The sequence below is a fragment of the Lepisosteus oculatus genome, chromosome 14 (assembly GCF_040954835.1).
Source record: "Lepisosteus oculatus isolate fLepOcu1 chromosome 14, fLepOcu1.hap2, whole genome shotgun sequence".
In the NCBI taxonomy this organism is placed as follows: domain Eukaryota; kingdom Metazoa; phylum Chordata; class Actinopteri; order Semionotiformes; family Lepisosteidae; genus Lepisosteus; species Lepisosteus oculatus.
This window is the reverse complement of record NC_090709.1, coordinates 55,275,901-55,298,864: the sequence shown is the minus strand read 5'-3', so window position 1 is coordinate 55,298,864 and position 22,964 is coordinate 55,275,901. Positions and strand designations below refer to the sequence as shown.

The 22,964-nt window shown below is 53.2% G+C and overlaps 27 non-coding genes across 27 annotated transcripts; 13 read left to right on the top strand and 14 right to left on the bottom strand.

The window, feature by feature from the left end:
• The first annotated feature begins 2,962 nt into the window (after positions 1-2,962).
• Positions 2,963-3,034, top strand: trnah-gug (transfer RNA histidin (anticodon GUG)). The gene has a single exon. It is a non-coding gene; the product is annotated as a tRNA-His (tRNA).
• Positions 3,035-4,649: 1,615 nt separating this feature from the next.
• trnad-guc (transfer RNA aspartic acid (anticodon GUC)) lies at positions 4,650-4,721 on the top strand. The gene has a single exon. It is a non-coding gene; the product is annotated as a tRNA-Asp (tRNA).
• A 621-nt stretch (positions 4,722-5,342) lies between these two features.
• trnav-cac (transfer RNA valine (anticodon CAC)) lies at positions 5,343-5,415 on the bottom strand. The gene has a single exon. It is a non-coding gene; the product is annotated as a tRNA-Val (tRNA).
• A 694-nt stretch (positions 5,416-6,109) lies between these two features.
• trnah-gug (transfer RNA histidin (anticodon GUG)) lies at positions 6,110-6,181 on the top strand. Its single transcript has one exon. It is a non-coding gene; the product is annotated as a tRNA-His (tRNA).
• A 1,615-nt stretch (positions 6,182-7,796) lies between these two features.
• Positions 7,797-7,868, top strand: trnad-guc (transfer RNA aspartic acid (anticodon GUC)). Its single transcript has one exon. It is a non-coding gene; the product is annotated as a tRNA-Asp (tRNA).
• Positions 7,869-8,489: 621 nt separating this feature from the next.
• On the bottom strand, positions 8,490-8,562 carry trnav-cac (transfer RNA valine (anticodon CAC)). The gene has a single exon. It is a non-coding gene; the product is annotated as a tRNA-Val (tRNA).
• A 694-nt stretch (positions 8,563-9,256) lies between these two features.
• On the top strand, positions 9,257-9,328 carry trnah-gug (transfer RNA histidin (anticodon GUG)). The gene has a single exon. It is a non-coding gene; the product is annotated as a tRNA-His (tRNA).
• Positions 9,329-9,902: 574 nt separating this feature from the next.
• trnav-aac (transfer RNA valine (anticodon AAC)) lies at positions 9,903-9,975 on the bottom strand. The gene has a single exon. It is a non-coding gene; the product is annotated as a tRNA-Val (tRNA).
• Positions 9,976-10,084: 109 nt separating this feature from the next.
• trnaf-gaa (transfer RNA phenylalanine (anticodon GAA)) lies at positions 10,085-10,157 on the bottom strand. The gene has a single exon. It is a non-coding gene; the product is annotated as a tRNA-Phe (tRNA).
• Positions 10,158-11,181: 1,024 nt separating this feature from the next.
• trnad-guc (transfer RNA aspartic acid (anticodon GUC)) lies at positions 11,182-11,253 on the top strand. Its single transcript has one exon. It is a non-coding gene; the product is annotated as a tRNA-Asp (tRNA).
• Positions 11,254-11,874: 621 nt separating this feature from the next.
• Positions 11,875-11,947, bottom strand: trnav-cac (transfer RNA valine (anticodon CAC)). The gene has a single exon. It is a non-coding gene; the product is annotated as a tRNA-Val (tRNA).
• Positions 11,948-12,641: 694 nt separating this feature from the next.
• trnah-gug (transfer RNA histidin (anticodon GUG)) lies at positions 12,642-12,713 on the top strand. The gene has a single exon. It is a non-coding gene; the product is annotated as a tRNA-His (tRNA).
• A 574-nt stretch (positions 12,714-13,287) lies between these two features.
• Positions 13,288-13,360, bottom strand: trnav-aac (transfer RNA valine (anticodon AAC)). The gene has a single exon. It is a non-coding gene; the product is annotated as a tRNA-Val (tRNA).
• A 109-nt stretch (positions 13,361-13,469) lies between these two features.
• Positions 13,470-13,542, bottom strand: trnaf-gaa (transfer RNA phenylalanine (anticodon GAA)). The gene has a single exon. It is a non-coding gene; the product is annotated as a tRNA-Phe (tRNA).
• A 1,024-nt stretch (positions 13,543-14,566) lies between these two features.
• trnad-guc (transfer RNA aspartic acid (anticodon GUC)) lies at positions 14,567-14,638 on the top strand. The gene has a single exon. It is a non-coding gene; the product is annotated as a tRNA-Asp (tRNA).
• A 621-nt stretch (positions 14,639-15,259) lies between these two features.
• trnav-cac (transfer RNA valine (anticodon CAC)) lies at positions 15,260-15,332 on the bottom strand. The gene has a single exon. It is a non-coding gene; the product is annotated as a tRNA-Val (tRNA).
• Positions 15,333-16,026: 694 nt separating this feature from the next.
• trnah-gug (transfer RNA histidin (anticodon GUG)) lies at positions 16,027-16,098 on the top strand. Its single transcript has one exon. It is a non-coding gene; the product is annotated as a tRNA-His (tRNA).
• Positions 16,099-16,672: 574 nt separating this feature from the next.
• Positions 16,673-16,745, bottom strand: trnav-aac (transfer RNA valine (anticodon AAC)). The gene has a single exon. It is a non-coding gene; the product is annotated as a tRNA-Val (tRNA).
• A 109-nt stretch (positions 16,746-16,854) lies between these two features.
• Positions 16,855-16,927, bottom strand: trnaf-gaa (transfer RNA phenylalanine (anticodon GAA)). The gene has a single exon. It is a non-coding gene; the product is annotated as a tRNA-Phe (tRNA).
• Positions 16,928-17,951: 1,024 nt separating this feature from the next.
• On the top strand, positions 17,952-18,023 carry trnad-guc (transfer RNA aspartic acid (anticodon GUC)). The gene has a single exon. It is a non-coding gene; the product is annotated as a tRNA-Asp (tRNA).
• Positions 18,024-18,644: 621 nt separating this feature from the next.
• trnav-cac (transfer RNA valine (anticodon CAC)) lies at positions 18,645-18,717 on the bottom strand. Its single transcript has one exon. It is a non-coding gene; the product is annotated as a tRNA-Val (tRNA).
• A 694-nt stretch (positions 18,718-19,411) lies between these two features.
• On the top strand, positions 19,412-19,483 carry trnah-gug (transfer RNA histidin (anticodon GUG)). Its single transcript has one exon. It is a non-coding gene; the product is annotated as a tRNA-His (tRNA).
• Positions 19,484-20,057: 574 nt separating this feature from the next.
• Positions 20,058-20,130, bottom strand: trnav-aac (transfer RNA valine (anticodon AAC)). Its single transcript has one exon. It is a non-coding gene; the product is annotated as a tRNA-Val (tRNA).
• A 109-nt stretch (positions 20,131-20,239) lies between these two features.
• Positions 20,240-20,312, bottom strand: trnaf-gaa (transfer RNA phenylalanine (anticodon GAA)). Its single transcript has one exon. It is a non-coding gene; the product is annotated as a tRNA-Phe (tRNA).
• A 1,024-nt stretch (positions 20,313-21,336) lies between these two features.
• trnad-guc (transfer RNA aspartic acid (anticodon GUC)) lies at positions 21,337-21,408 on the top strand. Its single transcript has one exon. It is a non-coding gene; the product is annotated as a tRNA-Asp (tRNA).
• Positions 21,409-22,029: 621 nt separating this feature from the next.
• trnav-cac (transfer RNA valine (anticodon CAC)) lies at positions 22,030-22,102 on the bottom strand. Its single transcript has one exon. It is a non-coding gene; the product is annotated as a tRNA-Val (tRNA).
• Positions 22,103-22,796: 694 nt separating this feature from the next.
• On the top strand, positions 22,797-22,868 carry trnah-gug (transfer RNA histidin (anticodon GUG)). Its single transcript has one exon. It is a non-coding gene; the product is annotated as a tRNA-His (tRNA).
• Positions 22,869-22,964: the final 96 nt, after the last annotated feature.

The following is a 22,964-nucleotide window of genomic DNA, read 5'->3' as shown; positions in this document are numbered from 1 at the left end:
GTCCGGGAAGGCGTAGAAGTTGCGTCGGTAGGCAGAGGCGTAAATGAAGAGACAGGCTGGGGTCAGGATCCGAGAAAGCGTAAAACAGGCGAAGGTACAAAATCGAGTGGCTAAAGCAGTTGTCGGAAAAGCGGGGTCGAGGTCCAGGGGAGAAGTCATAGTAAGGCAAAGGCGTAGTTAGTAGGTAAGCTCCGGGAGAGAATCTCAAATCGGAGCAATGACCGGGGGACAGATGAGGGTTTAAGTAGAGGACTGATTGACATGTGCACGTTTGGTATGGGGAGAGCTCGAGGGAATGCGGGAGCGCTTGCCTGCGTGAGGGAGATTCATGACAGAACCAACAGAATCAACCTGAACTCATAGAAAAACAAGAATGCCCCCGAGACACCTGAATCCCCCTCCTGGACCACTCTGGTATCAACACCCCCAAACCCATCCATACCAGCTTACAAGATTCAGAATCGGTGCAACCCTCCAACCTGGACCAAGAGCAGGATGGGACAAGAACCTGCACCACACTACGTACACAGGTTTGTATTTTTGGCTGAAGATGAAAATGTCTAACATAGATTGTTTTGGTTCTAGCAAACAATAAAAATAGTTGTTAAAATCCAAACACACATAATGAGATCACTCTCTGTCAGTATGTGTAACATTCTGGGTCTGGGCTCCTCTGTATTTGGGCTAAAGAGAGTTCAACAACATTTATTAAATGCACTGACATCATAATCTGACAAGATCCATTGTTTAGGGGAGACTTGACCACCCACTGTCCCCCTGGTATCGTGAAGCTCATTGTCCTTTAGCTTTCCAAAACCAGAATCACTTGGGACTCCGGGGGGATCGGTGTATGCAAAATATGAATTCCTTATGCAAGAAATTGTATATGGTCAATATAGCGATCATATCTTATCAGCAGATGGTAATCTCCAAGGAACAAGTAATAGGTTTATTCCACGCTGAAAAATGATCAAATGATTGATGAACCCAAGTGATTTGAAAGAAATGTTAAACAACTCAAAGCAAGGTTGTATAAGGTTAGGGGAGCTGTCTGGTGTGTAAAACACCTGGTTGCAGCACTGTGGCTGTTGTGCTTGAAGAGCTATTGACTCGTGAAGAGCACGATGTACTATCCCCATGTACCACCTGTCTAATGGTGCCATATTGAAAAACTCATAAAAAAATAAAGAAAGGGGCCACAACCACAGCAAGGTTGTATAAGGTTCTGGGGGCTGTCTGGTGTGTAAAACACCTGGTTTCAGCAGTGTGGCTGTTGTATTTGAAATGCTATTGAGCCATGAAGATGACCCACCTGTCCCAGTGTATTACATGTAGTGTTATCTTCAGAAAATCATAAAAAAATAAAGAAAGGGGCCACAGCCACAGCAAGGTTGTACGAGGTTCGGGGGCCTGTCTGGTGTGTAAAACACTTGGTTTCAGCAGAGTGGGTGCTGTATTTGAAATGCTATTGAGCCATGAAGACGACCCACCCGTCCCAGTGTATTACCTGTAGTGTTATCTTCAGAAAATCATAAAAAATTAAAGGAGCCACAGCCACAGTAAGGTTGTATGAGGTTTGGGGGCCTGTCTGGTGTGTAAAACACTTGGTTTCAGCAGTGTGGGTGCTGTATTTGAAATGCTATTGAGCCATGAAGACAACCCACCCATCCCACCTGTAGTGTTATCTTCAGAAAATCATAAAAAAATAAAGGTTCCATAACCCAAAACAAAGCTGGGAATAGTCAGATGACCTGCTTAGTGTGCAAAACACTTACCTGCAGCATTGTTGGTGCTGTGGTTTAAATGCTATTGGTTTGTGAACAGAATACCCCTATCCCAGTGCATTGTGCCACATTAAATAAAAGCACGAGAAAAAGTGATTCAGAACACAAAGCTGTGTCAGTGTTCTGTGTAAAAAGTCGGTTTGAACATCATGGGAGCTGTTTTTAATAAGCTTCTGAGTAAAGAATATTTTAATCTTCCTGCTGTCAGTAGTATTGTGAATATAGTTGGCCCTTACCTGAATGAAAACAGGACGTAAAGGAAGGGTTTCAGAAATCAAACAAAGCTTTATTCCCGTGCTTACAGTCTGGGTTATTGGAGACCGCGCTGTTCTGCTTCCTATGGTCATATACGGGTTTTTCGCATGAAGCCGTATTGAACAGTATTTCTTGCTTTGTGAACGTGTGCACACAGCGGTCCCACGGGTTCCAGTTCGTGCGTAATTACGCATCGATGAAAAACCGGAGGTTTAAAAAAAGATAATTAGCTCACCGATAGTTTGATGTAAAGGCTGTGGAAATATCCACAAGTCGTGGTCTTTAAAATGTTTTTGGTTTGAAGGCGTTCTGTGCTTCCATTGCGGAGATATGGACAAAAGCATATTCGTGCTTGGTCAAAAAAATGTCATAAAAACGAAAAAGTAAAGGCTGAGAAATCATCCACAATGTATTTTATACACAAAGCAAGTGTTTTTGTAACTCTAAGAGATTTCGTGAAAGCGCTACAGGCGTGCCAAAATCGTTTTCGAACTTCAAGCTAACTTTACCCCGGTCCCTCCCACAGCGATGATCAGCTCGTCTCACACGCGAGAAGTTTCGGTTGGAAACAAGCGCCCCCTCTTCTCGCACGTTTTGCACGTTCGAGTAGTTTTAATGCGGCTCTTTCGTACACGGTGCTGATCTTTTGGAAAGCAGGAGGCAAAACCGAGTCGAACCGCCTGGGTGAAAACCAGGAACCCTAACCGCTAGACTATATGGCAGCGAACAACCATGCTGTTCACGGCATCAAGCAAGCAAACTACATAAATATGAGAAAACACGCAAGAGAGTTGTCACTCAGAGTGTCGAAGGGTCGATGTATACTGGGGCTCAGTTGAAATGCAACGTCAGGACTTTTCCGAATTATGTCACACGAAGAGAGCACAGCCCTTTCCGCCCTACCGCCTGTGTCTCGGTAACTCGCTGTGATCGTATAGTGGTCAGTACTTTGCGTTGTGGCCGCAACAACCCCGGTTCGAATCCGGGTCACGGCAGAATAGGGGCGTCTGCTTTTACTACTCGCGCGAATGAAGGCAAAAAAAAGCCAATCGACGTGAACGAACGGCGCTTTACAGAGGAGTACTGCCTGACTGGATCGTTGATGAACGACAGAGGCCACTCCGACCTCTTCTCGGTTTTCTTCAATGACTTACTAAGGATCTTCTTCACATTCGCCCATGCAGGGGAAGCCAGTTACACCAAAGCAAACGCAGGAAAGTGCATTTCAAGCAGAGACCAGGAGGGACTTGTTTACACCGAGAGTGGGCGGAGAATGGAACAATGCGCCCAGCCCTGTTGCTGGAGCCGATTCTTGATGAGCTCTTGGGCTCACTAAGAGGCCCCCGCTGGATGCTAATCTTTCTGTTGTTCTTGCAGGTCCTGCGCTGCTTTTGAGCCGACAGAGCTCGACCTGGTCTGTCGGCACAGCCCAATTGCAAATGATCGGCTCCGCGTATGCGGAGTAAAATAAAACTCTGTTTATTTTTAAGTAAAAAAACTTAAAAATAAACAGAGTTTAACGACAGGAAATTGATTCCAGTTGTCAGATCACGTATACGCATACCTTAGCTTTGTGCAACAACCTGAAACTTTCAGGTACCATAAATAATATTATTGCTAAACATATGCCATTCTAATCTGCAAGCGACCAGAATATAGAATACGAATTTTTGTATAAAAATGCATTAAGTCCTGTTCTACACCTGCATGCGTATGCTCCAGCGCATCTTCCTCGCATGGACTCCTGCCTGCGACGGGCAGGAAACAATTAGCAAGAACAGAACGACACGCCATGGGTGTCTCATGACCGCACCTTAGGTTGTGACACGTGCAGGTGTGAGGGGTTGCCGGGCTACTTTGGAGCAGAGCTTGGGCGGAGGGGGGGCGGGAAAGCAGACAAAGAGGTGACACCTCAAGGTCTGCACGATCACAGCTCTCCGCCGCCCCAGGCTTCCGCTCGATAAGCTACTGGACACACCCGCCCCTCCTCACACAGACCATGGAAAAGCCCCCGAGTGGGAGGGCTCGCTCTTCCTCCCAGGAGCTCTTGGACACGACGCCCAGACAGGGCGCGGGGAGCCGCCGCCTGCAAACACGGCTCCAGGCAGGACTCCACTCCGCAGGAGCCGCAGAGCAGAGGAGATGAGGGCAGCTTAGCTCCTGTGCAGAGACCTGAGCTGTTGTTGCTGTGGATGCTGTCTTTTCTGCACTCGGGGTAGGAGTGAATGTTGAGTTGCACTTAGAAATGAAGCAGAGCACTTCAACGGCACGGGTGTGTGTGTGTGTGCGCCCTGGTGATTCTGGGAGACAGATCGAACCTGGGCTAAAAGAGAGGGGGCTTAGCCCTCTTCCATTTGCTAGTTCAAAGTTGTACAACCCCTTTGTATCTGCTAGGCGGCGCAGTCGTCGTGCACAAAGAACACTTTGAAAAGCGTCAAAGGCAAGTCATTCCGAGTTGGTCGTTTGTGTTTTCCGTTCAGACGCGAAATGCTGACATGATCTCTCGGCTCCTCGGTTGTCATTTCTGCTCCGTAAAGGGATCACAGCACGCGTCGGCTTCCAGCATGCTGGGTCGGGACACGATGCCGGGGGTTGGAGAGAGCGATGTCTTCCTCGTTAGTATAGTGGCAAGTATCCCCGCCTGTCACGCGGGAGACCGGGGTTCGATTCCCCGACGGGGAGTAGCTTTTCTTTCACCTCCTTAGAGAAATGACTGCCTTTCACTTCTCTGTTTTCTTTCACAGCGTCGTGCACCTTTTCATTGCTCTCGCTTTCAGAGCCTCCGCACGGCAGTCGACTCGACATCAGGAAGCACATTGAAGTGAAAGCAGGAAGCGCTGCGACATGCACTGTGCAGATCCCGCCACACTAAGAGGTGAGTGGGTCTGTTCGATGCACAAAGAACGCTTTGAGAAGCGTCAAAGGCAAGTCATTCCGAGTTGGTCGTTTGTGTTTTCCGTTCAGACGCGAAATGCTGAAATGATCTCTCGGCTCCTCGGTTGTCATTTCTGCTCCGTAAAGGAATCACAGCACGCGTCGGCTTCCAGCACGGTGGGTCGGGACACGATGCCGGGGGTCGGAGAGAGCGATGTCTTCCTCGTTAGTATAGGACCTGTCACCTGTCCCCACCTGTCACGCTGGAGACTGGGGTGCATCAGGACGCGCCTTGAAGTGAAAGCAGGATGCGCTGTGACATGCACTGTGCAGATCCCGCCACACTAAGAGGTGGGTCCAGTGGGTCTGTTCGATCACAGCGCTAGGCGAATCCCCAATCCCCTTTTGTGCCTGGCGACAAAAGACGTCTGTTTCCACCCGGTTTCGAACCGGGGACCTTTCGCGTGTGAGGCGAACGTGATAACCACTACACTACGGAAACGGTGGTAAGACGTGCCCAGCGGCCCAGCGCTGAGCTTCGCCAATGCGATTTAGCTGCTTCCAGTGCCTTTATTGGAGTGCGCTGATGGACCGTGCTCTCTCTCCAGAGACCAGCACGCCTGTCATGGACGGAGCAGGAAAGGCGGCGCCACATTCTACAGCCCTCTCCACGCAATCGACGAAATCGGGCTACTGAAGTGGAGAAAATCGCCTCTCCAGAAAGTGCAAATATCATCTTGGAGACTATAAATCCTATTGCCGAAGGTCAGCCCTGTCTACCAGAGTAACCCTCCCACAGCGATGATCAGCTCGTCTCACACGCGAGAAGTTTCGGTTGGAAACAAGCGCCCCCTCTTCTCGCACGTTTTGCACGTTCGAGTAGTTTTAATGCGGCTCTTTCGTACACGGTGCTGATCTTTTGGAAAGCAGGAGGCAAAACCGAGTCGAACCGCCTGGGTGAAAACCAGGAACCCTAACCGCTAGACTATATGGCAGCGAACAACCATGCTGTTCACGGCATCAAGCAAGCAAACTACATAAATATGAGAAAACACGCAAGAGAGTTGTCACTCAGAGTGTCGAAGGGTCGATGTATACTGGGGCTCAGTTGAAATGCAACGTCAGGACTTTTCCGAATTATGTCACACGAAGAGAGCACAGCCCTTTCCGCCCTGCCGCGTGTGTCTCGGTAACTCGCTGTGATCGTATAGTGGTCAGTACTTTGCGTTGTGGCCGCAACAACCCCGGTTCGAATCCGGGTCACGGCAGAATAGGGGCGTCTGCTTTTACTACTCGCGCGAATGAAGGCAAAAAAAAGCCAATCGACGTGAACGAACGGCGCTTTACAGAGGAGTACTGCCTGACTGGATCGTTGATGAACGACAGAGGCCACTCCGACCTCTTCTCGGTTTTCTTCAATGACTTACTAAGGATCTTCTTCACATTCGCCCATGCAGGGGAAGCCAGTTACACCAAAGCAAACGCAGGAAAGTGCATTTCAAGCAGAGACCAGGAGGGACTTGTTTACACCGAGAGTGGGCGGAGAATGGAACAATGCGCCCAGCCCTGTTGCTGGAGCCGATTCTTGATGAGCTCTTGGGCTCACTAAGAGGCCCCCGCTGGATGCTAATCTTTCTGTTGTTCTTGCAGGTCCTGCGCTGCTTTTGAGCCGACAGAGCTCGACCTGGTCTGTCGGCACAGCCCAATTGCAAATGATCGGCTCCGCGTATGCGGAGTAAAATAAAACTCTGTTTATTTTTAAGTAAAAAAACTTAAAAATAAACAGAGTTTAACGACAGGAAATTGATTCCAGTTGTCAGATCACGTATACGCATACCTTAGCTTTGTGCAACAACCTGAAACTTTCAGGTACCATAAATAATATTATTGCTAAACATATGCCATTCTAATCTGCAAGCGACCAGAATATAGAATACGAATTTTTGTATAAAAATGCATTAAGTCCTGTTCTACACCTGCATGCGTATGCTCCAGCGCATCTTCCTCGCATGGACTCCTGCCTGCGACGGGCAGGAAACAATTAGCAAGAACAGAACGACACGCCATGGGTGTCTCATGACCGCACCTTAGGTTGTGACACGTGCAGGTGTGAGGGGTTGCCGGGCTACTTTGGAGCAGAGCTTGGGCGGAGGGGGGGCGGGAAAGCAGACAAAGAGGTGACACCTCAAGGTCTGCACGATCACAGCTCTCCGCCGCCCCAGGCTTCCGCTCGATAAGCTACTGGACACACCCGCCCCTCCTCACACAGACCATGGAAAAGCCCCCGAGTGGGAGGGCTCGCTCTTCCTCCCAGGAGCTCTTGGACACGACGCCCAGACAGGGCGCGGGGAGCCGCCGCCTGCAAACACGGCTCCAGGCAGGACTCCACTCCGCAGGAGCCGCAGAGCAGAGGAGATGAGGGCAGCTTAGCTCCTGTGCAGAGACCTGAGCTGTTGTTGCTGTGGATGCTGTCTTTTCTGCACTCGGGGTAGGAGTGAATGTTGAGTTGCACTTAGAAATGAAGCAGAGCACTTCAACGGCACGGGTGTGTGTGTGTGTGCGCCCTGGTGATTCTGGGAGACAGATCGAACCTGGGCTAAAAGAGAGGGGGCTTAGCCCTCTTCCATTTGCTAGTTCAAAGTTGTACAACCCCTTTGTATCTGCTAGGCGGCGCAGTCGTCGTGCACAAAGAACACTTTGAAAAGCGTCAAAGGCAAGTCATTCCGAGTTGGTCGTTTGTGTTTTCCGTTCAGACGCGAAATGCTGACATGATCTCTCGGCTCCTCGGTTGTCATTTCTGCTCCGTAAAGGGATCACAGCACGCGTCGGCTTCCAGCATGCTGGGTCGGGACACGATGCCGGGGGTTGGAGAGAGCGATGTCTTCCTCGTTAGTATAGTGGCAAGTATCCCCGCCTGTCACGCGGGAGACCGGGGTTCGATTCCCCGACGGGGAGTAGCTTTTCTTTCACCTCCTTAGAGAAATGACTGCCTTTCACTTCTCTGTTTTCTTTCACAGCGTCGTGCACCTTTTCATTGCTCTCGCTTTCAGAGCCTCCGCACGGCAGTCGACTCGACATCAGGAAGCACATTGAAGTGAAAGCAGGAAGCGCTGCGACATGCACTGTGCAGATCCCGCCACACTAAGAGGTGAGTGGGTCTGTTCGATGCACAAAGAACGCTTTGAGAAGCGTCAAAGGCAAGTCATTCCGAGTTGGTCGTTTGTGTTTTCCGTTCAGACGCGAAATGCTGAAATGATCTCTCGGCTCCTCGGTTGTCATTTCTGCTCCGTAAAGGAATCACAGCACGCGTCGGCTTCCAGCACGGTGGGTCGGGACACGATGCCGGGGGTCGGAGAGAGCGATGTCTTCCTCGTTAGTATAGGACCTGTCACCTGTCCCCACCTGTCACGCGGGAGACTGGGGTGCATCAGGACGCGCCTTGAAGTGAAAGCAGGATGCGCTGTGACATGCACTGTGCAGATCCCGCCACACTAAGAGGTGGGTCCAGTGGGTCTGTTCGATCACAGCGCTAGGCGAATCCCCAATCCCCTTTTGTGCCTGGCGACAAAAGACGTCTGTTTCCACCCGGTTTCGAACCGGGGACCTTTCGCGTGTGAGGCGAACGTGATAACCACTACACTACGGAAACGGTGGTAAGACGTGCCCAGCGGCCCAGCGCTGAGCTTCGCCAATGCGATTTAGCTGCTTCCAGTGCCTTTATTGGAGTGCGCTGATGGACCGTGCTCTCTCTCCAGAGACCAGCACGCCTGTCATGGACGGAGCAGGAAAGGCGGCGCCACATTCTACAGCCCTCTCCACGCAATCGACGAAATCGGGCTACTGAAGTGGAGAAAATCGCCTCTCCAGAAAGTGCAAATATCATCTTGGAGACTATAAATCCTATTGCCGAAGGTCAGCCCTGTCTACCAGAGTAACCCTCCCACAGCGATGATCAGCTCGTCTCACACGCGAGAAGTTTCGGTTGGAAACAAGCGCCCCCTCTTCTCGCACGTTTTGCACGTTCGAGTAGTTTTAATGCGGCTCTTTCGTACACGGTGCTGATCTTTTGGAAAGCAGGAGGCAAAACCGAGTCGAACCGCCTGGGTGAAAACCAGGAACCCTAACCGCTAGACTATATGGCAGCGAACAACCATGCTGTTCACGGCATCAAGCAAGCAAACTACATAAATATGAGAAAACACGCAAGAGAGTTGTCACTCAGAGTGTCGAAGGGTCGATGTATACTGGGGCTCAGTTGAAATGCAACGTCAGGACTTTTCCGAATTATGTCACACGAAGAGAGCACAGCCCTTTCCGCCCTGCCGCGTGTGTCTCGGTAACTCGCTGTGATCGTATAGTGGTCAGTACTTTGCGTTGTGGCCGCAACAACCCCGGTTCGAATCCGGGTCACGGCAGAATAGGGGCGTCTGCTTTTACTACTCGCGCGAATGAAGGCAAAAAAAAGCCAATCGACGTGAACGAACGGCGCTTTACAGAGGAGTACTGCCTGACTGGATCGTTGATGAACGACAGAGGCCACTCCGACCTCTTCTCGGTTTTCTTCAATGACTTACTAAGGATCTTCTTCACATTCGCCCATGCAGGGGAAGCCAGTTACACCAAAGCAAACGCAGGAAAGTGCATTTCAAGCAGAGACCAGGAGGGACTTGTTTACACCGAGAGTGGGCGGAGAATGGAACAATGCGCCCAGCCCTGTTGCTGGAGCCGATTCTTGATGAGCTCTTGGGCTCACTAAGAGGCCCCCGCTGGATGCTAATCTTTCTGTTGTTCTTGCAGGTCCTGCGCTGCTTTTGAGCCGACAGAGCTCGACCTGGTCTGTCGGCACAGCCCAATTGCAAATGATCGGCTCCGCGTACAGAAGGAACGTGCGTTTGGTACAAGAGTGCACGAAGGCACCGGAAATACATTGGGAACAAATGACCGGTCGCTCAAGACCTCTGTGAAGTACAGGAGCGTGCAAAACGAGGCTGTTTCCGCCCGGTCTCGAACCGGGGACCTTTCGCGTGTTAGGCGAACGTGATAGCCGCTACACTACGGAAACCTGTAGGGACTGCTGCTGGTGTCTCGCTTGCGTTTCGGGCTGAGAAAGGGACGCGTCACTTTAGGCAGGTGGCGCTGGAGAGAGGAACAAAGGGCGCGATGAAACAAAATGCCAAAACCCGGGATCGAACCAGGGACCTTTAGATCTTCAGTCTAACGCTCTCCCAACTGAGCTATTTCGGCAGTGCGCAAAGCCCACAGCCACCTGCTCCAGCCTTCCTGTGTTGTGGCATGAGCGCACCAAGAGTAGCGGGAGAGTGTTGCAGGAACGTCACTCAGAAGGAAAGCCACCCAGCTGCGCCCTCTGAGCTCTGTCCAGCGCATCTTCCTCGCATGGACTCCTGCCTGCGACGGGCAGGAAACAATTAGCAAGAACAGAACGACACGCCATGGGTGTCTCATGACCGCACCTTAGGTTGTGACACCTGCAGGTGTGAGGGGTTGCCGGGCTACTTTGGAGCAGAGCTTGGGCGGAGGGGGGGCGGGAAAGCAGACAAAGAGGTGACACCTCAAGGTCTGCACGATCACAGCTCTCCGCCGCCCCAGGCTTCCGCTCGATAAGCTACTGGACACACCCGCCCCTCCTCACACAGACCGTGGAAAAGCCCCCGAGTGGGAGGGCTCGCTCTTCCTCCCAGGAGCTCTTGGACACGACGCCCAGACAGGGCGCGGGGAGCCGCCGCCTGCAAACACGGCTCCAGGCAGGACTCCACTCCGCAGGAGCCGCAGAGCAGAGGAGATGAGGGCAGCTTAGCTCCTGTGCAGAGACCTGAGCTGTTGTTGCTGTGGATGCTGTCTTTTCTGCACTCGGGGTAGGAGTGAATGTTGAGTTGCACTTAGAAATGAAGCAGAGCACTTCAACGGCACGGGTGTGTGTGTGTGTGCGCCCTGGTGATTCTGGGAGACAGATCGAACCTGGGCTAAAAGAGAGGGGGCTTAGCCCTCTTCCATTTGCTAGTTCAAAGTTGTACAACCCCTTTGTATCTGCTAGGCGGCGCAGTCGTCGTGCACAAAGAACACTTTGAAAAGCGTCAAAGGCAAGTCATTCCGAGTTGGTCGTTTGTGTTTTCCGTTCAGACGCGAAATGCTGACATGATCTCTCGGCTCCTCGGTTGTCATTTCTGCTCCGTAAAGGGATCACAGCACGCGTCGGCTTCCAGCATGCTGGGTCGGGACACGATGCCGGGGGTTGGAGAGAGCGATGTCTTCCTCGTTAGTATAGTGGCAAGTATCCCCGCCTGTCACGCGGGAGACCGGGGTTCGATTCCCCGACGGGGAGTAGCTTTTCTTTCACCTCCTTAGAGAAATGACTGCCTTTCACTTCTCTGTTTTCTTTCACAGCGTCGTGCACCTTTTCATTGCTCTCGCTTTCAGAGCCTCCGCACGGCAGTCGACTCGACATCAGGAAGCACATTGAAGTGAAAGCAGGAAGCGCTGCGACATGCACTGTGCAGATCCCGCCACACTAAGAGGTGAGTGGGTCTGTTCGATGCACAAAGAACGCTTTGAGAAGCGTCAAAGGCAAGTCATTCCGAGTTGGTCGTTTGTGTTTTCCGTTCAGACGCGAAATGCTGAAATGATCTCTCGGCTCCTCGGTTGTCATTTCTGCTCCGTAAAGGAATCACAGCACGCGTCGGCTTCCAGCACGGTGGGTCGGGACACGATGCCGGGGGTCGGAGAGAGCGATGTCTTCCTCGTTAGTATAGGACCTGTCACCTGTCCCCACCTGTCACGCGGGAGACTGGGGTGCATCAGGACGCGCCTTGAAGTGAAAGCAGGATGCACTGTGACATGCACTGTGCAGATCCCGCCACACTAAGAGGTGGGTCCAGTGGGTCTGTTCGATCACAGCGCTAGGCGAATCCCCAATCCCCTTTTGTGCCTGGCGACAAAAGATGTCTGTTTCCGCCCGGTTTCGAACCGGGGACCTTTCGCGAGTGAGGCGAACGTGATAACCACTACACTACGGAAACGGTGGTAAGACGTGCCCAGCGGCCCAGCGCTGAGCTTCGTCAATGCGATTTAGCTGCTTCCAGTGCCTTTATTGGAGTGCGCTGATGGACCGTGCTCTCTCTCCAGAGACCAGCACGCCTGTCATGGACGGAGCAGGAAAGGCGGCGCCACATTCTACAGCCCTCTCCACGCAATCGACGAAATCGGGCTACTGAAGTGGAGAAAATCGCCTCTCCAGAAAGTGCAAATATCATCTTGGAGACTATAAATCCTATTGCCGAAGGTCAGCCCTGTCTACCAGAGTAACCCTCCCACAGCGATGATCAGCTCGTCTCACACGCGAGAAGTTTCGGTTGGAAACAAGCGCCCCCTCTTCTCGCACGTTTTGCACGTTCGAGTAGTTTTAATGCGGCTCTTTCGTACACGGTGCTGATCTTTTGGAAAGCAGGAGGCAAAACCGAGTCGAACCGCCTGGGTGAAAACCAGGAACCCTAACCGCTAGACTATATGGCAGCGAACAACCATGCTGTTCACGGCATCAAGCAAGCAAACTACATAAATATGAGAAAACACGCAAGAGAGTTGTCACTCAGAGTGTCGAAGGGTCGATGTATACTGGGGCTCAGTTGAAATGCAACGTCAGGACTTTTCCGAATTATGTCACACGAAGAGAGCACAGCCCTTTCCGCCCTGCCGCGTGTGTCTCGGTAACTCGCTGTGATCGTATAGTGGTCAGTACTTTGCGTTGTGGCCGCAACAACCCCGGTTCGAATCCGGGTCACGGCAGAATAGGGGCGTCTGCTTTTACTACTCGCGCGAATGAAGGCAAAAAAAAGCCAATCGACGTGAACGAACGGCGCTTTACAGAGGAGTACTGCCTGACTGGATCGTTGATGAACGACAGAGGCCACTCCGACCTCTTCTCGGTTTTCTTCAATGACTTACTAAGGATCTTCTTCACATTCGCCCATGCAGGGGAAGCCAGTTACACCAAAGCAAACGCAGGAAAGTGCATTTCAAGCAGAGACCAGGAGGGACTTGTTTACACCGAGAGTGGGCGGAGAATGGAACAATGCGCCCAGCCCTGTTGCTGGAGCCGATTCTTGATGAGCTCTTGGGCTCACTAAGAGGCCCCCGCTGGATGCTAATCTTTCTGTTGTTCTTGCAGGTCCTGCGCTGCTTTTGAGCCGACAGAGCTCGACCTGGTCTGTCGGCACAGCCCAATTGCAAATGATCGGCTCCGCGTACAGAAGGAACGTGCGTTTGGTACAAGAGTGCACGAAGGCACCGGAAATACATTGGGAACAAATGACCGGTCGCTCAAGACCTCTGTGAAGTACAGGAGCGTGCAAAACGAGGCTGTTTCCGCCCGGTCTCGAACCGGGGACCTTTCGCGTGTTAGGCGAACGTGATAGCCGCTACACTACGGAAACCTGTAGGGACTGCTGCTGGTGTCTCGCTTGCGTTTCGGGCTGAGAAAGGGACGCGTCACTTTAGGCAGGTGGCGCTGGAGAGAGGAACAAAGGGCGCGATGAAACAAAATGCCGAAACCCGGGATCGAACCAGGGACCTTTAGATCTTCAGTCTAACGCTCTCCCAACTGAGCTATTTCGGCAGTGCGCAAAGCCCACAGCCACCTGCTCCAGCCTTCCTGTGTTGTGGCATGAGCGCACCAAGAGTAGCGGGAGAGTGTTGCAGGAACGTCACTCAGAAGGAAAGCCACCCAGCTGCGCCCTCTGAGCTCTGTCCAGCGCATCTTCCTCGCATGGACTCCTGCCTGCGACGGGCAGGAAACAATTAGCAAGAACAGAACGACACGCCATGGGTGTCTCATGACCGCACCTTAGGTTGTGACACGTGCAGGTGTGAGGGGTTGCCGGGCTACTTTGGAGCAGAGCTTGGGCGGAGGGGGGGCGGGAAAGCAGACAAAGAGGTGACACCTCAAGGTCTGCACGATCACAGCTCTCCGCCGCCCCAGGCTTCCGCTCGATAAGCTACTGGACACACCCGCCCCTCCTCACACAGACCGTGGAAAAGCCCCCGAGTGGGAGGGCTCGCTCTTCCTCCCAGGAGCTCTTGGACACGACGCCCAGACAGGGCACGGGGAGCCGCCGCCTGCAAACACGGCTCCAGGCAGGACTCCACTCCGCAGGAGCCGCAGAGCAGAGGAGATGAGGGCAGCTTAGCTCCTGTGCAGAGACCTGAGCTGTTGTTGCTGTGGATGCTGTCTTTTCTGCACTCGGGGTAGGAGTGAATGTTGAGTTGCACTTAGAAATGAAGCAGAGCACTTCAACGGCACGGGTGTGTGTGTGTGTGCGCCCTGGTGATTCTGGGAGACAGATCGAACCTGGGCTAAAAGAGAGGGGGCTTAGCCCTCTTCCATTTGCTAGTTCAAAGTTGTACAACCCCTTTGTATCTGCTAGGCGGCGCAGTCGTCGTGCACAAAGAACACTTTGAAAAGCGTCAAAGGCAAGTCATTCCGAGTTGGTCGTTTGTGTTTTCCGTTCAGACGCGAAATGCTGACATGATCTCTCGGCTCCTCGGTTGTCATTTCTGCTCCGTAAAGGGATCACAGCACGCGTCGGCTTCCAGCATGCTGGGTCGGGACACGATGCCGGGGGTTGGAGAGAGCGATGTCTTCCTCGTTAGTATAGTGGCAAGTATCCCCGCCTGTCACGCGGGAGACCGGGGTTCGATTCCCCGACGGGGAGTAGCTTTTCTTTCACCTCCTTAGAGAAATGACTGCCTTTCACTTCTCTGTTTTCTTTCACAGCGTCGTGCACCTTTTCATTGCTCTCGCTTTCAGAGCCTCCGCACGGCAGTCGACTCGACATCAGGAAGCACATTGAAGTGAAAGCAGGAAGCGCTGCGACATGCACTGTGCAGATCCCGCCACACTAAGAGGTGAGTGGGTCTGTTCGATGCACAAAGAACGCTTTGAGAAGCGTCAAAGGCAAGTCATTCCGAGTTGGTCGTTTGTGTTTTCCGTTCAGACGCGAAATGCTGAAATGATCTCTCGGCTCCTCGGTTGTCATTTCTGCTCCGTAAAGGAATCACAGCACGCGTCGGCTTCCAGCACGGTGGGTCGGGACACGATGCCGGGGGTCGGAGAGAGCGATGTCTTCCTCGTTAGTATAGGACCTGTCACCTGTCCCCACCTGTCACGCGGGAGACTGGGGTGCATCAGGACGCGCCTTGAAGTGAAAGCAGGATGCGCTGTGACATGCACTGTGCAGATCCCGCCACACTAAGAGGTGGGTCCAGTGGGTCTGTTCGATCACAGCGCTAGGCGAATCCCCAATCCCCTTTTGTGCCTGGCGACAAAAGATGTCTGTTTCCGCCCGGTTTCAAACCGGGGACCTTTCGCGTGTGAGGCGAACGTGATAACCACTACACTACGGAAACGGTGGTAAGACGTGCCCAGCGGCCCAGCGCTGAGCTTCGCCAATGCGATTTAGCTGCTTCCAGTGCCTTTATTGGAGTGCGCTGATGGACCGTGCTCTCTCTCCAGAGACCAGCACGCCTGTCATGGACGGAGCAGGAAAGGCGGCGCCACATTCTACAGCCCTCTCCACGCAATCGACGAAATCGGGCTACTGAAGTGGAGAAAATCGCCTCTCCAGAAAGTGCAAATATCATCTTGGAGACTATAAATCCTATTGCCGAAGGTCAGCCCTGTCTACCAGAGTAACCCTCCCACAGCGATGATCAGCTCGTCTCACACGCGAGAAGTTTCGGTTGGAAACAAGCGCCCCCTCTTCTCGCACGTTTTGCACGTTCGAGTAGTTTTAATGCGGCTCTTTCGTACACGGTGCTGATCTTTTGGAAAGCAGGAGGCAAAACCGAGTCGAACCGCCTGGGTGAAAACCAGGAACCCTAACCGCTAGACTATATGGCAGCGAACAACCATGCTGTTCACGGCATCAAGCAAGCAAACTACATAAATATGAGAAAACACGCAAGAGAGTTGTCACTCAGAGTGTCGAAGGGTCGATGTATACTGGGGCTCAGTTGAAATGCAACGTCAGGACTTTTCCGAATTATGTCACACGAAGAGAGCACAGCCCTTTCCGCCCTGCCGCGTGTGTCTCGGTAACTCGCTGTGATCGTATAGTGGTCAGTACTTTGCGTTGTGGCCGCAACAACCCCGGTTCGAATCCGGGTCACGGCAGAATAGGGGCGTCTGCTTTTACTACTCGCGCGAATGAAGGCAAAAAAAAGCCAATCGACGTGAACGAACGGCGCTTTACAGAGGAGTACTGCCTGACTGGATCGTTGATGAACGACAGAGGCCACTCCGACCTCTTCTCGGTTTTCTTCAATGACTTACTAAGGATCTTCTTCACATTCGCCCATGCAGGGGAAGCCAGTTACACCAAAGCAAACGCAGGAAAGTGCATTTCAAGCAGAGACCAGGAGGGACTTGTTTACACCGAGAGTGGGCGGAGAATGGAACAATGCGCCCAGCCCTGTTGCTGGAGCCGATTCTTGATGAGCTCTTGGGCTCACTAAGAGGCCCCCGCTGGATGCTAATCTTTCTGTTGTTCTTGCAGGTCCTGCGCTGCTTTTGAGCCGACAGAGCTCGACCTGGTCTGTCGGCACAGCCCAATTGCAAATGATCGGCTCCGCGTACAGAAGGAACGTGCGTTTGGTACAAGAGTGCACGAAGGCACCGGAAATACATTGGGAACAAATGACCGGTCGCTCAAGACCTCTGTGAAGTACAGGAGCGTGCAAAACGAGGCTGTTTCCGCCCGGTCTCGAACCGGGGACCTTTCGCGTGTTAGGCGAACGTGATAGCCGCTACACTACAGAAACCTGTAGGGACTGCTGCTGGTGTCTCGCTTGCGTTTCGGGCTGAGAAAGGGACGCGTCACTTTAGGCAGGTGGCGCTGGAGAGAGGAACAAAGGGCGCGATGAAACAAAATGCCGAAACCCGGGATCGAACCAGGGACCTTTAGATCTTCAGTCTAACGCTCTCCCAACTGAGCTATTTCGGCAGTGCGCAAAGCCCACAGCCACCTGCTCCAGCCTTCCTATGTTGTGGCATGAGCGCACCAAGAGTAGCGGGAGAGTGTTGCAGGAACGTCACTCAGAAGGAAAGCCACCCAGCTGCGCCCTCTGAGCTCTGTCCAGCGCATCTTCCTCGCATGGACTCCTGCCTGCGACGGGCAGGAAACAATTAGCAAGAACAGAACGACACGCCATGGGTGTCTCATGACCGCACCTTAGGTTGTGACACGTGCAGGTGTGAGGGGTTGCCGGGCTACTTTGGAGCAGAGCTTGGGCGGAGGGGGGGCGGGAAAGCAGACAAAGAGGTGACACCTCAAGGTCTGCACGATCACAGCTCTCCGCCGCCCCAGGCTTCCGCTCGATAAGCTACTGGACACACCCGCCCCTCCTCACACAGACCGTGGAAAAGCCCCCGAGTGGGAGGGCTCGCTCTTCCTCCCAGGAGCTCTTGGACACGACGCCCAGACAGGGCGCGGGGAGCCGCCGCCTGCAAACACGGCTCCAGGCAGGACTCCACTCCGCAGGAGCCGCAGAGCAGAGGAGATGAGGGCAGCTTAGCTCCTGTGCAGAGACCTGAGCTGTTGTTGCTGTGGATGCTGTCTTTTCTGCACTCGGGGTAGGAGTGAATGTTGAGTTGCACTTAGAAATGAAGCAGAGCACTTCAACGGCACGGGTGTGTGTGTGTGTGCGCCCTGGTGATTCTGGGAGACAGATCGAACCTGGGCTAAAAGAGAGGGGGCTTAGCCCTCTTCCATTTGCTAGTTCAAAGTTGTACAACCCCTTTGTATCTGCTAGGCGGCGCAGTCGTCGTGCACAAAGAACACTTTGAAAAGCGTCAAAGGCAAGTCATTCCGAGTTGGTCGTTTGTGTTTTCCGTTCAGACGCGAAATGCTGACATGATCTCTCGGCTCCTCGGTTGTCATTTCTGCTCCGTAAAGGGATCACAGCACGCGTCGGCTTCCAGCATGCTGGGTCGGGACACGATGCCGGGGGTTGGAGAGAGCGATGTCTTCCTCGTTAGTATAGTGGCAAGTATCCCCGCCTGTCACGCGGGAGACCGGGGTTCGATTCCCCGACGGGGAGTAGCTTTTCTTTCACCTCCTTAGAGAAATGACTGCCTTTCACTTCTCTGTTTTCTTTCACAGCGTCGTGCACCTTTTCATTGCTCTCGCTTTCAGAGCCTCCGCACGGCAGTCGACTCGACATCAGGAAGCACATTGAAGTGAAAGCAGGAAGCGCTGCGACATGCACTGTGCAGATCCCGCCACACTAAGAGGTGAGTGGGTCTGTTCGATGCACAAAGAACGCTTTGAGAAGCGTCAAAGGCAAGTCATTCCGAGTTGGTCGTTTGTGTTTTCCGTTCAGACGCGAAATGCTGAAATGATCTCTCGGCTCCTCGGTTGTCATTTCTGCTCCGTAAAGGAATCACAGCACGCGTCGGCTTCCAGCACGGTGGGTCGGGACACGATGCCGGGGGTCGGAGAGAGCGATGTCTTCCTCGTTAGTATAGGACCTGTCACCTGTCCCCACCTGTCACGCGGGAGACTGGGGTGCATCAGGACGCGCCTTGAAGTGAAAGCAGGATGCGCTGTGACATGCACTGTGCAGATCCCGCCACACTAAGAGGTGGGTCCAGTGGGTCTGTTCGATCACAGCGCTAGGCGAATCCCCAATCCCCTTTTGTGCCTGGCGACAAAAGATGTCTGTTTCCGCCCGGTTTCGAACCGGGGACCTTTCGCGTGTGAGGCGAACGTGATAACCACTACACTACGGAAACGGTGGTAAGACGTGCCCAGCGGCCCAGCGCTGAGCTTCGCCAATGCGATTTAGCTGCTTCCAGTGCCTTTATTGGAGTGCGCTGATGGACCGTGCTCTCTCTCCAGAGACCAGCACGCCTGTCATGGACGGAGCAGGAAAGGCGGCGCCACATTCTACAGCCCTCTCCACGCAATCGACGAAATCGGGCTACTGAAGTGGAGAAAATCGCCTCTCCAGAAAGTGCAAATATCATCTTGGAGACTATAAATCCTATTGCCGAAGGTCAGCCCTGTCTACCAGAGTAACCCTCCCACAGCGATGATCAGCTCGTCTCACACGCGAGAAGTTTCGGTTGGAAACAAGCGCCCCCTCTTCTCGCACGTTTTGCACGTTCGAGTAGTTTTAATGCGGCTCTTTCGTACACGGTGCTGATCTTTTGGAAAGCAGGAGGCAAAACCGAGTCGAACCGCCTGGGTGAAAACCAGGAACCCTAACCGCTAGACTATATGGCAGCGAACAACCATGCTGTTCACGGCATCAAGCAAGCAAACTACATAAATATGAGAAAACACGCAAGAGAGTTGTCACTCAGAGTGTCGAAGGGTCGATGTATACTGGGGCTCAGTTGAAATGCAACGTCAGGACTTTTCCGAATTATGTCACACGAAGAGAGCACAGCCCTTTCCGCCCTGCCGCGTGTGTCTCGGTAACTCGCTGTGATCGTATAGTGGTCAGTACTTTGCGTTGTGGCCGCAACATCCCCGGTTCGAATCCGGGTCACGGCAGAATAGGGGCGTCTGCTTTTACTACTCGCGCGAATGAAGGCAAAAAAAAGCCAATCGACGTGAACGAACGGCGCTTTACAGAGGAGTACTGCCTGACTGGATCGTTGATGAACGACAGAGGCCACTCCGACCTCTTCTCGGTTTTCTTCAATGACTTACTAAGGATCTTCTTCACATTCGCCCATGCAGGGGAAGCCAGTTACACCAAAGCAAACGCAGGAAAGTGCATTTCAAGCAGAGACCAGGAGGGACTTGTTTACACCGAGAGTGGGCGGAGAATGGAACAATGCGCCCAGCCCTGTTGCTGGAGCCGATTCTTGATGAGCTCTTGGGCTCACTAAGAGGCCCCCGCTGGATGCTAATCTTTCTGTTGTTCTTGCAGGTCCTGCGCTGCTTTTGAGCCGACAGAGCTCGACCTGGTCTGTCGGCACAGCCCAATTGCAAATGATCGGCTCCGCGTACAGAAGGAACGTGCGTTTGGTACAAGAGTGCACGAAGGCACCGGAAATACATTGGGAACAAATGACCGATCGCTCAAGACCTCTGTGAAGTACAGGAGCGTGCAAAACGAGGCTGTTTCCGCCCGGTCTCGAACCGGGGACCTTTCGCGTGTTAGGCGAACGTGATAGCCGCTACACTACGGAAACCTGTAGGGACTGCTGCTGGTGTCTCGCTTGCGTTTCGGGCTGAGAAAGGGACACGTCACTTTAGGCAGGTGGCGCTGGAGAGAGGAACAAAGGGCGCGATGAAACAAAATGCCGAAACCCGGGATCGAACCAGGGACCTTTAGATCTTCAGTCTAACGCTCTCCCAACTGAGCTATTTCGGCAGTGCGCAAAGCCCACAGCCACCTGCTCCAGCCTTCCTGTGTTGTGGCATGAGCGCACCAAGAGTAGCGGGAGAGTGTTGCAGGAACGTCACTCAGAAGGAAAGCCACCCAGCTGCGCCCTCTGAGCTCTGTCCAGCGCATCTTCCTCGCATGGACTCCTGCCTGCGACGGGCAGGAAACAATTAGCAAGAACAGAACGACACGCCATGGGTGTCTCATGACCGCACCTTAGGTTGTGACACGTGCAGGTGTGAGGGGTTGCCGGGCTACTTTGGAGCAGAGCTTGGGCGGAGGGGGGGCGGGAAAGCAGACAAAGAGGTGACACCTCAAGGTCTGCACGATCACAGCTCTCCGCCGCCCCAGGCTTCCGCTCGATAAGCTACTGGACACACCCGCCCCTCCTCACACAGACCGTGGAAAAGCCCCCGAGTGGGAGGGCTCGCTCTTCCTCCCAGGAGCTCTTGGACACGACGCCCAGACAGGGCGCGGGGAGCCGCCGCCTGCAAACACGGCTCCAGGCAGGACTCCACTCCGCAGGAGCCGCAGAGCAGAGGAGATGAGGGCAGCTTAGCTCCTGTGCAGAGACCTGAGCTGTTGTTGCTGTGGATGCTGTCTTTTCTGCACTCGGGGTAGGAGTGAATGTTGAGTTGCACTTAGAAATGAAGCAGAGCACTTCAACGGCACGGGTGTGTGTGTGTGTGCGCCCTGGTGATTCTGGGAGACAGATCGAACCTGGGCTAAAAGAGAGGGGGCTTAGCCCTCTTCCATTTGCTAGTTCAAAGTTGTACAACCCCTTTGTATCTGCTAGGCGGCGCAGTCGTCGTGCACAAAGAACACTTTGAAAAGCGTCAAAGGCAAGTCATTCCGAGTTGGTCGTTTGTGTTTTCCGTTCAGACGCGAAATGCTGACATGATCTCTCGGCTCCTCGGTTGTCATTTCTGCTCCGTAAAGGGATCACAGCACGCGTCGGCTTCCAGCATGCTGGGTCGGGACACGATGCCGGGGGTTGGAGAGAGCGATGTCTTCCTCGTTAGTATAGTGGCAAGTATCCCCGCCTGTCACGCGGGAGACCGGGGTTCGAGTCCCCGACGGGGAGTAGCTTTTCTTTCACCTCCTTAGAGAAATGACTGCCTTTCACTTCTCTGTTTTCTTTCACAGCGTCGTGCACCTTTTCATTGCTCTCGCTTTCAGAGCCTCCGCACGGCAGTCGACTCGACATCAGGAAGCACATTGAAGTGAAAGCAGGAAGCGCTGCGACATGCACTGTGCAGATCCCGCCACACTAAGAGGTGAGTGGGTCTGTTCGATGCACAAAGAACGCTTTGAGAAGCGTCAAAGGCAAGTCATTCCGAGTTGGTCGTTTGTGTTTTCCGTTCAGACGCGAAATGCTGAAATGATCTCTCGGCTCCTCGGTTGTCATTTCTGCTCCGTAAAGGAATCACAGCACGCGTCGGCTTCCAGCACGGTGGGTCGGGACACGATGCCGGGGGTCGGAGAGAGCGACATCTTCCTCGTTAGTATAGGACCTGTCACCTGTCCCCACCTGTCACGCGGGAGACTGGGGTGCATCAGGACGCGCCTTGAAGTGAAAGCAGGATGCGCTGTGACATGCACTGTGCAGATCCCGCCACACTAAGAGGTGGGTCCAGTGGGTCTGTTCGATCACAGCGCTAGGCGAATCCCCAATCCCCTTTTGTGCCTGGCGACAAAAGATGTCTGTTTCCGCCCGGTTTCGAACCGGGGACCTTTCGCGTGTGAGGCGAACGTGATAACCACTACACTACGGAAACGGTGGTAAGACGTGCCCAGCGGCCCAGTGCTGAGCTTCGCCAATGCGATTTAGCTGCTTCCAGTGCCTTTATTGGAGTGCGCTGATGGACCGTGCTCTCTCTCCAGAGACCAGCACGCCTGTCATGGACGGAGCAGGAATGGCGGCGCCACATTCTACAGCCCTCTCCACGCAATCGACGAAATCGGGCTACTGAAGTGGAGAAAATCGCCTCTCCAGAAAGTGCAAATATCATCTTGGAGACTATAAATCCTATTGCCGAAGGTCAGCCCTGTCTACCAGAGTAACCCTCCCACAGCGATGATCAGCTCGTCTCACACGCGAGAAGTTTCGGTTGGAAACAAGCGCCCCCTCTTCTCGCACGTTTTGCACGTTCGAGTAGTTTTAATGCGGCTCTTTCGTACACGGTGCTGATCTTTTGGAAAGCAGGAGGCAAAACCGAGTCGAACCGCCTGGGTGAAAACCAGGAACCCTAACCGCTAGACTATATGGCAGCGAACAACCATGCTGTTCACGGCATCAAGCAAGCAAACTACATAAATATGAGAAAACACGCAAGAGAGTTGTCACTCAGAGTGTCGAAGGGTCGATGTATACTGGGGCTCAGTTGAAATGCAACGTCAGGACTTTTCCGAATTATGTCACACGAAGAGAGCACAGCCCTTTCCGCCCTGCCGCGTGTGTCTCGGTAACTCGCTGTGATCGTATAGTGGTCAGTACTTTGCGTTGTGGCCGCAACAACCCCGGTTCGAATCCGGGTCACGGCAGAATAGGGGCGTCTGCTTTTACTACTCGCGCGAATGAAGGCAAAAAAAAGCCAATCGACGTGAACGAACGGCGCTTTACAGAGGAGTACTGCCTGA